Source organism: Elephas maximus, chromosome 21 (assembly GCF_024166365.1).
Source record: "Elephas maximus indicus isolate mEleMax1 chromosome 21, mEleMax1 primary haplotype, whole genome shotgun sequence".
Lineage (NCBI taxonomy): Eukaryota > Metazoa > Chordata > Mammalia > Proboscidea > Elephantidae > Elephas > Elephas maximus.
In genome coordinates, this window is record NC_064839.1 from 80388029 (window position 1) to 80403551 (window position 15523).

At 40.3% G+C, this 15523-nt stretch overlaps 1 protein-coding gene and 1 long non-coding RNA gene across 10 annotated transcripts in view; both read left to right on the forward strand.

Moving 5' to 3' along the window:
- TENM3 (teneurin transmembrane protein 3) overlaps positions 1–15523 on the forward strand; it is a 793331-nt gene that overhangs the window by 358365 nt on the left and 419443 nt on the right. The gene's annotated exons all lie outside the window — the stretch shown is intronic.
- Positions 1301–6806, forward strand: LOC126065186 (uncharacterized). 7 transcript variants are annotated; one of them, XR_007514749.1, is made up of 4 exons: positions 1301–3348; positions 3594–3839; positions 3922–4167; positions 4332–6806. It is a non-coding gene; the product is annotated as an uncharacterized LOC126065186 (long non-coding RNA). The 7 variants fall into 7 exon arrangements; XR_007514746.1 differs by lacking the exon at positions 4332–6806 and having other exon boundaries at positions 3594–3675; positions 3758–3839; positions 3922–4318; XR_007514744.1 differs by lacking the exon at positions 4332–6806 and adding an exon at positions 3349–3430 and having other exon boundaries at positions 1301–3266; positions 3758–3839; positions 3922–4318.

Sequence of the window (15523 nt, forward strand, 5' to 3'; positions counted from 1 at the left end):
AAGACCGTACTCCCGGCGTAATACTACAGTGAAAGAGGGAACTAGGAAGACCGTACTCCCGGCGTAATACTACAGTGAAAGAGGGAACTAGGAAGACCGTACTCCCGGCGTAATACTACAGTGAAAGAGGGAACTAGGAAGACCGTACTCCCGGCGTAATACTACAGTGAAAGAGGGAACTAGGAAGACCGTACTCCCGGCGTAATACTACAGTGAAAGAGGGAACTAGGAAGACCGTACTCCCGGCGTAATACTACAGTGAAAGAGGGAACTAGGAAGACCGTACTCCCGGCGTAATACTACAGTGAAAGAGGGAACTAGGAAGACCGTACTCCCGGCGTAATACTACAGTGAAAGAGGGAACTAGGAAGACCGTACTCCCGGCGTAATACTACAGTGAAAGAGGGAACTAGGAAGACCGTACTCCCGGCGTAATACTACAGTGAAAGAGGGAACTAGGAAGACCGTACTCCCGGAGTAATAATGTACTTCTCCAGAATATGAGATATATACCTGTGAGCCAAGGAGGTCCTCATAGTACTGTCGCTTTCCTGATCTAAAACACAAAAAATTTTTACATGTCATATTGTCTCAAAATGAATTAAAAGCATTAAAGTATGAACCAAGCTTTTCCTAAGTATGACAGTAATATCTAGTTCTATAAGGCATTGATTTAATATTTTGAAAGTTATAAAATTACTGAATGAAAACATTTAGGCTTTTTATGCTATAGAAAGAGATTATGTCAGAGAAGTTTATGTTTTCAGACGGATTCCATGAGAGAGCTATATTTCTGTTTTGTACTGGTTTTTACCTTATAACTTTCTTACCATTTAATGTTATTTTTTAAGGAGGAAGATCATTTAATATACTTTCATTTTCTATTTGCTGAATTATAACAGTTTTCAATTACCTGACCCCCACCACCAAGTGGTCAGTGTTCTCTGCCCTACGTGCATTTATTTTTTGATGCTTACGCTCTAACTTGATTAGGTTTTAGTCTTTGAAGGTTCTTTGGCATATTTTAGAAACAGAATTTCTGTGGGGATCTCGTTGAGGTTTTCTGAGGTCAGGCAGAGGAAGAAGCTTGAAAGTTAATTGTCAAAGCACAGTAAGATCGTATTTGCAGTGGTTTTTATATAAATTACTAAAATAAAATACTAAAATGTTTTTGTGACAAATATTTTGCCAAATTCTTAGAGACTTAGAAATCAGCTTCTACAGATATTTATTAAAATAGTGCATTGCTAGAGTATTCAGTGCAGTTTAATAAACATTTATTGAGAACTTATGTGTTTTACATCAGCATTTGATTAATACAAGATATAAGAAATTTTTAATATATATACAGTGTGGTAAGAAAGTAAATAAAGCAACGTCCTTTTTATCGCACTTACTAACCATTGCTGACCTTCACATAGAAATAAAACTTGATCATGAGTATCTGTTGTCCTGTTTCTCATGTTAGAGGCCCAGGGAAGATCCAGGTGTCATCTGCATATTAAACTTGAAAATCACTGAAGGCTCCAAACAAAATACAGTAGCATTTTGAACAATAATGTTAGGCTAGTGGTTTGGTTCAAATTTTAGTATAAATCACCAAAGACCAACAAAAAACAAAGCAAAAATACTGTCCAGGGTCACATTAAGGATGCACTGGCCTCCCGGAACTGCTGTGAACAGATGGCCACAACTGGCGGTAGAAACAGAAAACAGAGAAATTTATTCTCTCGTGGTTCAGGAGGCTGTACATGTGAAATCAGGGTGTAGGCAGGGCCGTCCTCCCTTGCCTCTTCTAGCTTCTGGTGGCCCAGAGATCCTTGGCTTGTAGCTGCATCACTCCTGTCTCTGTCCTCATCTTCACGTGGTCTTCTTCCAGAACTCTGTGTTTGCATGTCCTCTTACTGTAGGGGTACTAGTCATTGCCTTTAGGGCCCACACTAATCCAGCATGATTTTACTTTAACTAACAGCATCTGCGGAGACCTCGTATCTAAATAAGGTCACATTCTGAGATTCAGGGTGAACCTGAATTTTGGGGTGGACACTGTCCAACCCACTGCAAAGGAAAATAAAGTAGCAGAGACGTGTAAACAATGGTTTTCTTTGTTTTCCTTAGTTTTTTGCTTTCCCATTTCTTGGAGGGTTTAGATAAATTCTTAATGAGCGTTCATACCTTCATACTCCTTTTTATGATTTTTTTTTCCTGCTAAAACTACCTTATACCTCTTTTCTCCCAAGAGCCCTACATCATGGGAAATTCCAGTAAAAGAGCCATAGAACTCTGAATGTTTGTTATTCAGTCATAGGAGAAATTAAAATCTAGTTGTATGCTTGTGTTTTATTTAAGAATTTGAAAAACTAAAAAGAAACAAACATTCTTGAGGCTGCTATACTAATAAACTGGTTGCCGTCGAGTCAATTCCAACTATAGGTGTTCAGAAAACCCAAACCCACTGCTGCCGAGTTGACTCATACTCATAGCGACCCCATAGGATTTCCAAGGCTGTAAATCTCTGTGCGGTCAGACTGCCACGTCATTCTCCTGTGGAGCTGCTAATGGTCAAGCGCTTTAACCACTGCACCACCAGGGCTCTTTAGGTATAGCATTCAGAAAATGTAGTTACAAACCTACGTGTTGTAAATTAAGGTGCACGTTGTAGTAGTTATGATAAACTGTGTGTGGGTATGGTGTGTTGCCTGTTATTTTTCCTGTAAGTTTTAAACGTTTTTAGTGAAAAAAGTGGTATGATAAATGAACTTTATGATTACCAGCAGAATATATTTGTAATGTATTTTTTAAATTATCATTGGCTTTCAATTTTAAGTTAAAAATAAAAATTTTCATAGTACCAAAAAAAATTTTTTTAAAAAAACTGCATTTTCATAAATGCATGAAGTATTTCTCTGTGAGAATAAATAGGTATCTAGGTCAGGAATTTCAAAAGTTTTGTCAGCATCCTTCAAGACCTTAAATGCTACACTGGAGTCTGAAGTGTTGTATTCCTGCGACTGATGGGTGGTCCTTCCCTGAGAGCAGCTCTTGGTTAGTCAGATCTGGGAAAGGGCCAGAAAGGGCTGTGGGTGAGGGAGGCTACAGGCAAGGACAGCGCCTCAGTGCGCGTACTTGTAATTCAGCTTTGGGTCAACCCTGCAGCAAGTGAATTGTTGCTGGGCTCCTACAGGTCAGTTATGACTCACAGCAACCCCGAGCGACGGAGTGGAACTGTCCCCTAGGGCTTTCTGGGCTACAGTGTACTCCTACAGGTCAGTTATGACTCACAGCAACCCCGAGCAGCGGAGTGGAACTGTCCCCTAGGGTTTTCTGGGCTACAGTGTACTCCTACAGGTCACTTATGACTCACAGCAACCCCGAGCGACGGAGTAGAACTGTCCCGTAGGGTTTTCTGGGCTACAGTGTACTCCTACAGGTCAGTTATGACTCACAGCAACCCCGAGCGAGGAGTGGAACTGTCCCCTAGGGCTTTCTGGGCTACAGTGTACTCCTACAGGTCACTCATGACTCACAGCAACCCCGAGCGACGGAGTAGAACTGTCCCGTAGGGTTTTCTGGGCTACAGTGTACTCCTACAGGTCAGTTATGACTCACAGCAACCCCGAGCGACGGAGTGGAACTGTCCCCTAGGGCTTTCTGGGCTACAGTGTACTCCTACAGGTCACTTATGACTCACAGCAACCCCGAGCGACAGAGTGGAACTGTCCCCTAGGGTTTTCTGGGCTGCAGTGTACTCCTACAGGTCAGTTATGACTCACAGCAACCCCGAGCGACGGAGTGGAACTGTCCCCTAGGGCTTTCTGGGCTACAGTGTACTCCTACAGGTCAGTTATGGCTCACAGCAACCCCGAGCGACGGAGTGGAACTGTCCCCTAGGGTTTTCTGGGCTACAGTGTACTCCTACAGGTCACTTATGACTCACAGCAACCCCGAGCGACGGAGTGGAACTGTCCCCTAGGGTTTTCTGGGCTACAGTGTACTCCTACAGGTCAGTTATGACTCACAGCAACCCCGAGCGACGGAGTGGAACTGTCCCCTAGGGCTTTCTGGGCTACAGTGTACTCCTACAGGTCACTTATGACTCACAGCAACCCCGAGCGACGGAGTGGAACTGTCCCCTAGGGCTTTCTGGGCTACAGTGTACTCCTACAGGTCACTTATGACTCACAGCAACCCTGAGCGACGGAGTGGAACTGTCCCCTAGGGTTTTCTGGGCTACGGTGTACTCCTACAGGTCAGTTATGACTCACAGCAACCCCGAGCGACGGAGTAGAACTGTCCCGTAGGGTTTTTTGGGCTACGGTGTACTCCTACAGGTCAGTTATGACTCACAGCAACCCCGAGCGACGGAGTGGAACTGTCCCCTAGGGTTTTCTGGGCTACAGTGTACTCCTACAGGTCAGTTATGACTCACAGCAACCCCGAGTGACGGAGTAGAACTGTCCCGTAGGGTTTTCTGGGCTACAGTGTACGGAAGCAGAATGCCAGATCTTTCTTCTGCAGAGCACTGGGTGGGTTTGTTTAAGAATCTGCCAGTCTTTCAGTTAGCAGACAAGTGCTTAACTGTTACTACTTAGTAAATGAGTATTTATGTTAATTATAATAAAATGAATATAGCTTAAACCTTTCATGACTGACATACATACTGTAAAAATCCAATCTTGTAATTAGAGTGGTCTGTGTTTTTTTTTTTTTTGGAAGGAGCCCTAGTGGTGCAATGGTTAAGTGCTTGGCTGCTAACTGAAAGTTTGGCGGTTCAGACCCACCAGATGCTTGCTGGAGGAAGGTGTGGCAGCGTGATTCCATAAAGATTCCAGCCTAGGAAATGCTGTGGGGCAGTTCTGCTCCGTCCTGTAGGGTCACTACGAGTTGGAATTGACTCAATGGCAATGAGTTTGATTTTTGGGGGGATTTGGTGATTTTATTAGGGGGAGAGAAAGAGGGAAGATAATGGGAAAGGATTCTGAATCAGACATTTTGCAGTGTTTATAGATGAGAGTCATCTACTGATATTTTTATTAGACATGAGAGAATATCCACTTCTGGTCTTGGGTTGGAAACCCTGGTGATGTAGTGGTTAAGTGCTATGGCTACTAACTAAAGGGCCGGCAGTTCGAATCCACCAGGCGCTCCTTGGAAACTCTATGGGGCAGTTCTACTCTGTCCTGTAGGGTAGCTGTGCTCGGAAACGACTCGACGGCACTGGGTTTGGCTTTTTGGTTTTTGGTGGTCTTGGGTTAGTCCGCTTTCTCTGATACTAATGGACTATCTTCTGCTCCATGAAGAAAGTGGGCGTCAAAAGTGCCATCTCTGAAGCACTGTTTTTTCTTAGGCGTGACGTCTTAATGTCAGTCCAGGAGCTGGACTTTTCCCTCCTTTTTTGTTGTCGATATACCCTTAAAATTATAATTGATTTTAACAAAATAATATGAATATTAAACAAATACTTGACAAATTTTCTAAAACAAAACCAAACCTGTTGCCATTGAGTCGATTCCGACTCATAGTGACCCTATAGGACAGTGTAGAACTGACCCATGAAGTTTCCAGGGAGCACCTGGTGGGTACAAACTGCTGATCTTTTGGTTAACAGCCATAGCTCTTAACCACTGCCCCACCAAAAAGGCAAAACCAAACCTGTTGCTGTTCAGGTGATCCCGACTTCTAGGGACTCTATAGGACAGGAGAACTGCACCATAGGGTTTCCAAGGAGCAGCTACTGGATTTGAACTGCTGACCTTTTGGTTAATAGCTGGGCTGTTAACCACTGCGCCACCAGGGCTCCCGAATTTTCTAAAGCAAGTGTGTGTCATATGACGGTGTATCCGAGCGCTGTCAGGGCTCCCGAATTTTCTAAAGCAAGTGTGTGTCGTATGACGGTGTATCTGAACCCTGTAAGGGCTCCTGAATTTTCTAAAGCCAGTGTGTGTCGTATGATGGTGTATCTGAGCCCTGTCTTGGACTGGTTTTCCACGCAGCATGTTCCAAAAATGACTGGCCTGGGAGAATCTGGATCGGGCGCTCCTTCCGCAGCCCTGTTTCTCGGTTTCCTGTGTTTGGGAATTTATACTGTTACCACATTAAATGAATTTGATGCACACTGCCGTCCCAGGAAGGCAGGGGGACCCAACACTTCTCTCCGGAACTGCTCAGGTTGCAGGAGGAGGAGAATGAAGGGATGAAGATATTACCTGCAGAATTTAAATTCCTGATAGTAATAGTTCATGAAAGTTTTGAAAAACTGTTGCCAGTTTAAAAGTATTTTAAGCTCAAAGGCAACAAATACAAAGCATAAAATTGCTTGTGCCATTGATTTGTTACCCAGTTTTTCACACTTATTTCAAAACAAAGATGCTTTCTTAACTTGGTTTCCTGCAGAATTAGGATGGCCATTACATTTGACAGTGGCCAGGTTTCAGCGGTGCAGGAGGCCGTGTGGCTTAGGGAGAAGGTAAACTGTGCTGAATGTTGTAAACCCGTGTTCTCGTCTGTGCTCTGTTGCCAACTACCTGATTTGGGGTGGATAACAGAGCCCTAACAAAGGACTCAAGAGACCTTTAACAAGAATGGTTTGGAATAGTGGATCTCAGAGATTTTCTTTCAGTTCTGCTATTCTTTATTTGAGCAAATCAGTTGCAAAAGACAGAACCCTGGTGGTGCAGTGGTTAAGAGTTACGGCTGCTAACCAAAAGGTCGGCGGTTCGACTCCATGAGCTGCTCCTTGGAAACCCTATGTGGCAGCTACTATGTCCTGTAGGGTTGCTGTGAGTCTTAGCTGACAAAGACAGCAACAGGTTTTCTTTCTTTTTTGGGGGGGGGGAGGGGTGGAGAGGAGTTGTAGAGGACTTCTTTAAAGTTTTAGAAACCAAAATGTCACTTTGATGACTAAAGTGCGCCCAACCCATGCCATGGTCTTTTTATTTGCCTCATATGCATGAGAAAGCTGGACAATGAAATAGGAAGGTATAAGAAGAATTCACGCATTTGAACTGATGTGGGCTGCCAGAATAAGGAACAAATCAGTTTTAGAAGAAATACAACCAAAATGCTCCTTAGAAGAAAGGATGGTGAGATTTTTACTTACTTGCTTTGGACACATCATCAGGAGAGACCGGTCGCTAGAAAGGGACATCATGGTGGTTAAAGAAGAGGGTTAGCGAAAGCGTGGGAAGCCCTCAGTGAGATGGATTGACATAGTTGCCGCAGTGATGAACTCAGACCTACCACGATCGTGAAGACGGCCCAGGAGCAGGCACTGTTTGGTGCTGTTATGAATACGGTCACACTGAGCTGGAGCTGACTTGATGGCAACTAACAAGAGCGTTTTATTTAAACTGACACATAACATCCTTCTTTTCACGTGTACATTATGGCTGACCAGAATTGTGTTTTTTGTTTACCACTACACAGAAATTTTCCTGATGATGAAAATAGAACACTTCCTTCTCTTATGATCGATCGACTCGGTAGTGATGCTGATTTGTTGCAGATTAAATAACCCAACTTGGCGTCATATTAATTTTAGGAGATTTTCCTTCAACACACTATTAGGCTTTGTACCCATAAGTTCTTTAATTATTTCCCAGGAGCCTTACTTAAGTAAATTGAAAATAAATGAAAAGTCCCGTGTGTGTGTGTGTGTGTGTGTGTGTGTGCGCGCGCACGTTTGTGTTTTAGTCTGTTAACACTATATCTTTTTTTGTTTCCATTAATAATAACTAATTTATCTATGTTTTGAACTGTTGGTCCATTACTAATGTCAAAAATGGCTTTTTAAAATAAACGATTTCAGGCGAAGATCAGTAAATCAATGACGAGATGATTTTAGGATCTCTTTTACATCAGAAGGGTCATCAGTTTATTTGTACAAATCTCTTATGGAAACGTTATTTGTAATAAGTTATTTTCTTCCTTGAATATCCTTGAGAAGCATCTGAATTTCTGCATAAATATGCTATAAAAATCATGATGAAGAAACAAGCTGAGATTTTGTATCTGTTCTTTTTACTATTAAGCTTTGCTACCTTATATCCCAATTTTATAGTTTTACAGTGGTAAAATAAAAGCATTAATCATCACATTTTCAATTACCCTAGTTCATATTTCATGTGTTAAGGTTCAAGAGAATTATATAACCTTAGGTAGTGAAGAAGGAGCCTTGGTGGTGCAGCGGTTAAGCTCTCGACTGCTAACGGAAACATCAATTCTAACCTACACAGTGGCTTCATGGGAGAAGGACCTGGAAATCTGCTCCCATAAAGAGTATAGCCTAGAAAACCCTATAGGGCAGTTGTACTGTGTCTCATGGGTCTCTAGAAGTCAGAATTGACTTCATGGCATTCAACAGCAACAGGTAGTAAATGACTTATCAAGATAACAAGGAAGTCAAGACCCAGAGAATTTAAGAAATTTCATATGGACACAGGTTGGTAGTGGTGAAAAGAACAAGAAGCAAGCACTCCAGATTCTTACCCAGTGTTCTCTCCATTATACCGGTATTTTATTGAAATAATGGCATCTGCCTTAGAGAAAAAACTCTCTCTCTAGTCTGTGAAATATATATATATATGTAAAATCCTGCTTTATAAGTACAAAGGAATGATTTTAATCATGTTTTTTCTTCTGTTGTGTCAGATATCTCAGGACATTTGAACGAGTTCTTATAAATTTGGATTTTTTAATTACAAAATATCCATCAGGGACAAGGCCATTTTTAGAAATGAGTAATAGAATCATGGAGAAAATCTCAAGTGGCCATGAATACAAACCTGTCCCTTGAGTAAGGTCGTCACTAAAAGTATGGAGGTTTTTTATATGCTGTGGGAACGGGTTTCACGCTAGGCCCCTGAAGTTGTTTATCTCTTGTACTGGCCTATCTAACTGAGTTATTTATTAACCAGTGAGAATAACAAAATGTAAACATTTTCCTCTAAATTTGATGACCAAAAATTATTTAAAGCAAACCCAAAACCCACTACTGTTGAGTCGATTCCGACTCGTAGCAAACAAACAGATAACGGTAACCTTCAATTTATGCAAATCTATATTTTAAAAGTATATTTGGAAAAAGATGTACTGGACCAATAGAAACTAGAGAAGCCCCTGAGGCTGTTGCCCTAAGATACCCATTGAACTTGGAGCTGAAGCTATTTCTGGAGGTCATCTTTCAGCCAAATAATAGATTAGCTTATAAAATAAACAGTATTACTCACAAATAGTGTGCTCCCTAAACAGTAAACTACATGAGACCAAATTGTCAACATTTATCCAAAAACAAAGATGAGAAGGGAAGGAGGGGAAGGAAGCTAGATCAGTGGAAACAGAACAAACAGAATGGAAATAATGACAATGCTGACACATTGTGAAAACTGTAACCAGTATCATAGAACATTTTGTATAAAAATTGTTAAACGGGAAAGTAATTTGCTGTGTAAACTGAAAACACCTAAAACACAATAAAATATTATTTAAAGACTTTTCTTTATTTGGAACTTAAGAAGTATTTCATCACAATAGCACTAAGTTTCCCAGGGAAATCCACAAAATCCTGTTTAACCCACAGTGTAATGTATGAGGAGCCCTGGTTGCACCCAATTAAATGATTAAACGCTAACTGAAAGGTCGGCAAGTTCAAATTCATCAATTCATGAACTAGCCTTTACCCAATTCGTAGATGTGACGGTCTGCTTGTGTAAAGATTTCAGCCTTGGAGACCCTATGGGGCAGTTCTGCTCTGTCCTATAGGGTCGCTATGAGTCACAATTCACTCAATGGGATGATTTTTTGTTGTTGTTGTTAGAAGACGAATACCATAATCTTCATTCTCAGTTCCAGCTCTGAATGCCAGAAACACAGCTCCTTTGGTTAAACTTCTGGGTTTCAGCCTGATCAATTCCTGCACTAAACCATAGGATAGGATGTAGGCGATAATTTCAAAATGGGGAGAGGGAGAGGAAAAACAAAACGGCTGCTAAGAAGAAGGAAAAGGGTCCTAGGAAATTGAAAGGATCCTTGGTTAATCTTTGCCTGAAGTAAATATAAAACACTTTGATAAGGACTATCCATACTTTGGAGCTTCTGCAAAACACCAGGCTAGGGCTTGCCATTGGATTTGTTTGGTGTGCGGACATTATCCAGGAAGACCAGAAAACTCTTCCGCATGGGTGGCTCAGTTCTGAAACTTTTTGAAGGTTTTTCAGCCATTAAAAAAACTCCCCTCACTTCTAAGTCAATTGGCAAAATAATTCTATTATGAAAACATTCTGCATCCCACTTTGAAATGTGGCGTCTGGGGTCTTAAATGCTAACAAGCGGTCATCTAAGATGCATCAATTGGTCTCAACCCACCTGGGTGGAAGGAGAATGAAGAACACCAAGGTCACATGATAACTATGAGCCCAAGAGACAGAAAGGGCCAAATGAACCAGAGACTTACATCATCCTGAGACCAGAAGAACTAGTTGGTGCGCGGCCAAAACCGATGACTGCCCTGTCAGGGAGCACAACAGAGAACCCCTGAGGGAGCAGGAGATCAGTGGAATGCAGACCCCAAATTCTCATAAAAAGACTAGACTTAATGGTCTGACTGAGACTATAGGAATCCCGGCAGTCATGGTCCCCAAACCTTCTGTTGGCCCAGGACAGGAACCATTCCCCAAGACAACTCATCAGACATGGAAGGGACTGGACAATGGGTTGGAGAGAGATGCTGATGAGGAGTGAGCTACTTGCACCATGTGGACACTTGAGACTGTGTTGGCATCTCCTGTCTGGAGGGGAGATGGGGGGGTAGAGAGGGTTAGAACCTGGCAAAATTGTCACGAAAGGAGAGACTGGAAGGGCTGACTCATTAGGGGGAGAGTAAGTGGGAGTATGGAGTAAGGTGTATATAAGCTTATATGTGACAGACTGACTTGATTTGTAAACATTCACTTAAAGCTCAATAAAAATTATTAAAAAAAAAAAACCTCCCCTCGGATGGAAACTCCCGGAGAGCCTCAGGTAAATGACAGCACATTTATTTACATGACACTGAGCTTTTCCATTGGACCATTTGGAAATTTAAGTAAATTGAATTTCAGGCACGATTTTAACTGATTTAAAGGAAGATTGGTATTGTTTTTGTAGTACAAAACTTCTCCAATAACAAAACTTACCGTATTGGCTTGAGTTTTATTTGTATTTGTTTCCCTGCCCATTTACTTGAAGAAATTTTAATAAGCAGTGAAATGACCAAAAGCTGGTCAGTCAGGGGGAGGAAAATAATCTAAAAATGCATAATTACCCTCAGTATAATAAAAACTTGACTGTATGTGAGGATAATGAAGAGCATTCAGATTATCTGAAAACATTAAGTGACCTTCCACTGTTAGGAGATTAAATACGCTTCTTTGTAATTATACCTATGCAATGACCTTTCATTCATGTATACGTATGTACGTGTGCATATATATGTGGGTCTGTATATATGTTTATAAAATAATTATCTCAAGATATAAGAATGTAGTTAATTGTAAAATTAAATTATTGTTGTAACCGGAGATAATTAAGATAGTTCATTTTAGTGAAATACATCTCTCTGGACCCCATGTCTTTATTTTATTTTTGCACTATTTGCAATTAAGCTTTCTCTAAAAGCTAGAGGAGTAGTGTATTTTAGTTACTGAAGATAGTCAGGAAGAAAGTCTTTGAGTGAACTCTTTAATTTTAGAGATTTCAGGGGATTTTTGCCTTGTGGGTAAATTGTAAAGTAGAGGCTGTAATGTAGTTCTCCATTCCTTCTAGCACCTTCAATTTTTTATATCATTCTGTCTACACAGAACTGCATTGGCCTTTTTTCTTATCTTAAAGTTTGTATATTTATGTTTTCTATATATTTTCCTTGATTACTCAGACAAGCGGTCTCTGTGTTACTTGTTTTTTCAGACTTTACTGCTATCATTTTTTCTTTTCCATTTTCTAATTCATAATCTCTGCTCTAATCTGTATCAATACCATTTGCTTCTTTTCCTTAGATATAACTATGCCTATTAATGTGCAGATGAAAACAGCTTTGTCCCCATTCCATGTAGGGGTGCTTTTTAAAATCATTATTCTCTTTATATTTTATGACTGCAGCTTTTATTTTCTGGGCCTTTTGATTTTTACTATTTTAATATTTCTAGGTTAAATTTGTTGAAATCACATAATGTGACTTGGAAAATGTTAGCTTTTAACAATTTATTCAGGTTGTCTTTGCATGTTATAGAGTGGTCTTCCAACCTTGTGCTTACATGCTCACTGAAATAATTTTGATGAACTATCTCCTCATACATTTTAAAAGTTTAAATTTCATGTTTTTTTAATCAAAAATAAATAGTTGGAAAGGATTACTTTCCAATGTATGGCAATTTTGACATGTTCTCATGTCCTAGCAATTTGATGATGGTCATCATTTATGAATAAATTAAGAAACTCTCTGACAGTAGAATAGTTTACATTATTTCGTGTTCTCTTTGAAACTTGTGTTTTTATTCTACTTTTTCTGTTTTGTCTTTTTAAAAATACTTTATTGTGTTCTAAGTGAAAGTTTAGAGCATTCTGGCTGTACTTCTTCCAAGACAGATGTGTTCGTTCTTCTGGTAGTCCATAGTATATTCGGTATTCTTTGCCAACACCACAATTCAAAGATATCAGTTCTTCTTCAGTCTTTCTTATTCATTAGTAGATACTCTTTTTATCCAGAATAATGCTTTTTTGTAGTATAAATTCTACCTTATGTGATACTAATATTGTATCCCCTCCTTTCTTTTTAATTGGACATGTCCAGTTTGTCTGTGCCTGTAGCTTTACATTTCATCTTCCCATTGTAGCTGCTTCCCGAAGCTATTGGTCCTCATGTGCAGAGTGGGTTCCAAGCCTTGTCTGTCTGTTCTAGTCCCACCCCCCCTACACACTTCAGCAAATGAGGTGGTGGTAGTGGGTCTTCATCGGGTTTCCCCTGTATGGGAGGCCCTGGGACGCTACACAGGCTTCTCAGGGTGGGCAGTGCGGGTGGTCAGAGGTGCTTCCTTCATCCAGTCACAACCACATGGAGCCTAGCAGGAATTCCGCCACGTGTTTGGAATGTGATGGGCTCCCTTAGTGCTGGGCTATCTCCTGGCTTTATACCTCTGAGTCATTTCTGTTGGTATGTGGGAAGGGGGAGACCGTTAGAAGCCTATGCTTAACTTACCATCTTATTTGAAAGTTGACCATTAAAAAATTTCTGTTCTTTTTAAAGCGTATTAGTGATTTTCAAAGTATGTAAATGCAAAATCCTGGACAATGAATATGTCTACTATTTATGTATATCACTAATTTAAAACTGGCGTTTTTTTTTTTTTTGCTTTAGTACAGTTTTATGAAAGTTTAAATATTCAACAAAACTACTTGATGGATGTTTTAGCAAAGAAATTGTATCATTCTGCTAGTGATAGGGGATACATTTTTATGTTAAACTTTAGACCATTTCGAAATGCCACAGCACCAGAGGGCATCTAGAAAGCACTGTGCAGTTCTCAAAAGATGTATGCTTTAGTGGCTTACATCTTTGGAAATCCTAACGTCTCTTTTATATACGTATGCCCGGCTTCTTACTTTGTTCCTCAGTACAGTTTGTGAAAATGACAAGTGGTAGCAGGCCCACATTCTTGGGGATTTTGTCCTCACTGACTAACTCCTCAGATGATGTTCCTCTCTAAAGTCACAGAGGGTGTAGGTAATATCTGTCTCTACTGAACAGCCACTTGTATGTGTCCATCTCCATCTTTCCTGGATGAGTAATAATTCAGTGTCGCTCAGGTGACTGTGATAACTGGATTCCAAAAGAGAATTGAAGCTTCGTAGGTATTGTCCTATTCAAAATTTGATGATCTGTGTTTCTGCCTCTGGTACATTTGAATATATTGTAGTTTAATTGGACTGCATGGGGTGGTACTGTTTTGTGTAAAGTACTTAGAATAGATTTTGTGAGGAAGCTCTAAGTGTGACCTCTTTGCTTTCTAAAGCTGGCATTTAGCATTCCAAAATAAGCCCTGAGCGGCGTTTCCTGACCCGTTTCCAAAGTGGCCTACACTTGATTGAGTAAAATCTCACCTAACAGTTTAAACGCCCCAGGTATTTTTAATGGGTGTTTACAGTGAATGTCTTTATCTAAAATCGTTTTAAACTACACCAAACTTTCGCATCCACTCTTTCAGATTTAGAAAACAGGGTTTTTGTTTTTTCAGTCTTCTGTCAGTAAGAACAAATTGGTGATGTGGCAGTGGTTCATGTGTGTGATTTTAACTATTTGGGCTTGTTGAGGAGAAGAAACGGGCAAAGAAATAAAATCTTTAAGCCTGGAGTGATGTCTTTGATGCTAGAAGAATGTGTGTTTTTAGCCTTAAATTTTATTTAGAAGAGTTAGACAATGCTGGTTTTAAAGTGAGGAGTGATATTAAAAGTGTAAAATTTCAGCAGTCCATTGTGATTCTTTCAACATTTGTAAAGTGTATCCACTAACACACGTGTGTGTGTTTATGTGTATTTAATTTCTCAAGTTTTGATTGTGGTGACTTAATGCTCTCAAGGTCCTCATGGTTTCCGAGTCCCTCGATATCCACTGCAGAAGTGGACTTCCAGGTCTGACAGTGAGCTGAGCAGCATTCCGGGGGCGGAGAATATGGCCTTGAAGATCGGCTGTCATAAATGTTACAGGAATACGTTACTGGTAGGGGAGGTTGAGGAACACCTGCCGCCCTGTTGTCTCACGGTAGGTCCTTGCCAACATTGCTTCCGACACTTGCTCGAATCTCCAGAAGGATTACTAATGTCCATCTCTGAAAGTTGTCTCTGTTCCAAATAGATAGTATCTCTAAAGCCACATTTCTTTAAATATCCCGTTCATGAGTTCATGTGTTTAATTAGTGTAAGATTTAGAGGAAATATTTTAACAACATTTATTATATTGTTTTTTAATTTTTTATTTTTCTGATTATGAAGCACACCGAATGTCCTTTGGGTCAATAAAACCATTACCATGGTAGTTTAAGAACTTGCTCGTTTTCATTACTCAAATTATTTTTTAATATATATTGCACCTTAGAAAGTAAGCTTGTGGTTGAAATTAAATTATTTTGCAAAAATTTTTATGAAGAGGGAGAAAAACTGTCCTTGATTTGTTTCTGCTCTTTTAGCTCTTCATTCTTAATTTCTTTTTATTAGACTTCCTTTTCTATCTTGGAAACCCTGGTGGCGTAGTGGTTAAGTGCTACGGCTGCTAACCTAAAGGTCAGCAGTTCAAATCCGCCAGGCGCTCCTTGGAAACTCTATGGGGCAGTTCTACTCTGTCCTATAGGGTCGCTTTGAGTTGGAATCGACTCGATGGCAATGGGTTTGGTTTTTGACTTCTCTATCTACATTTGATTGACAGCTGATTTCTAGTCTTTCTTCTGAAAGACTAATTGTAAATAAGTTAGTTGCTGTAGAGTTCTAATTGTCTTAATTT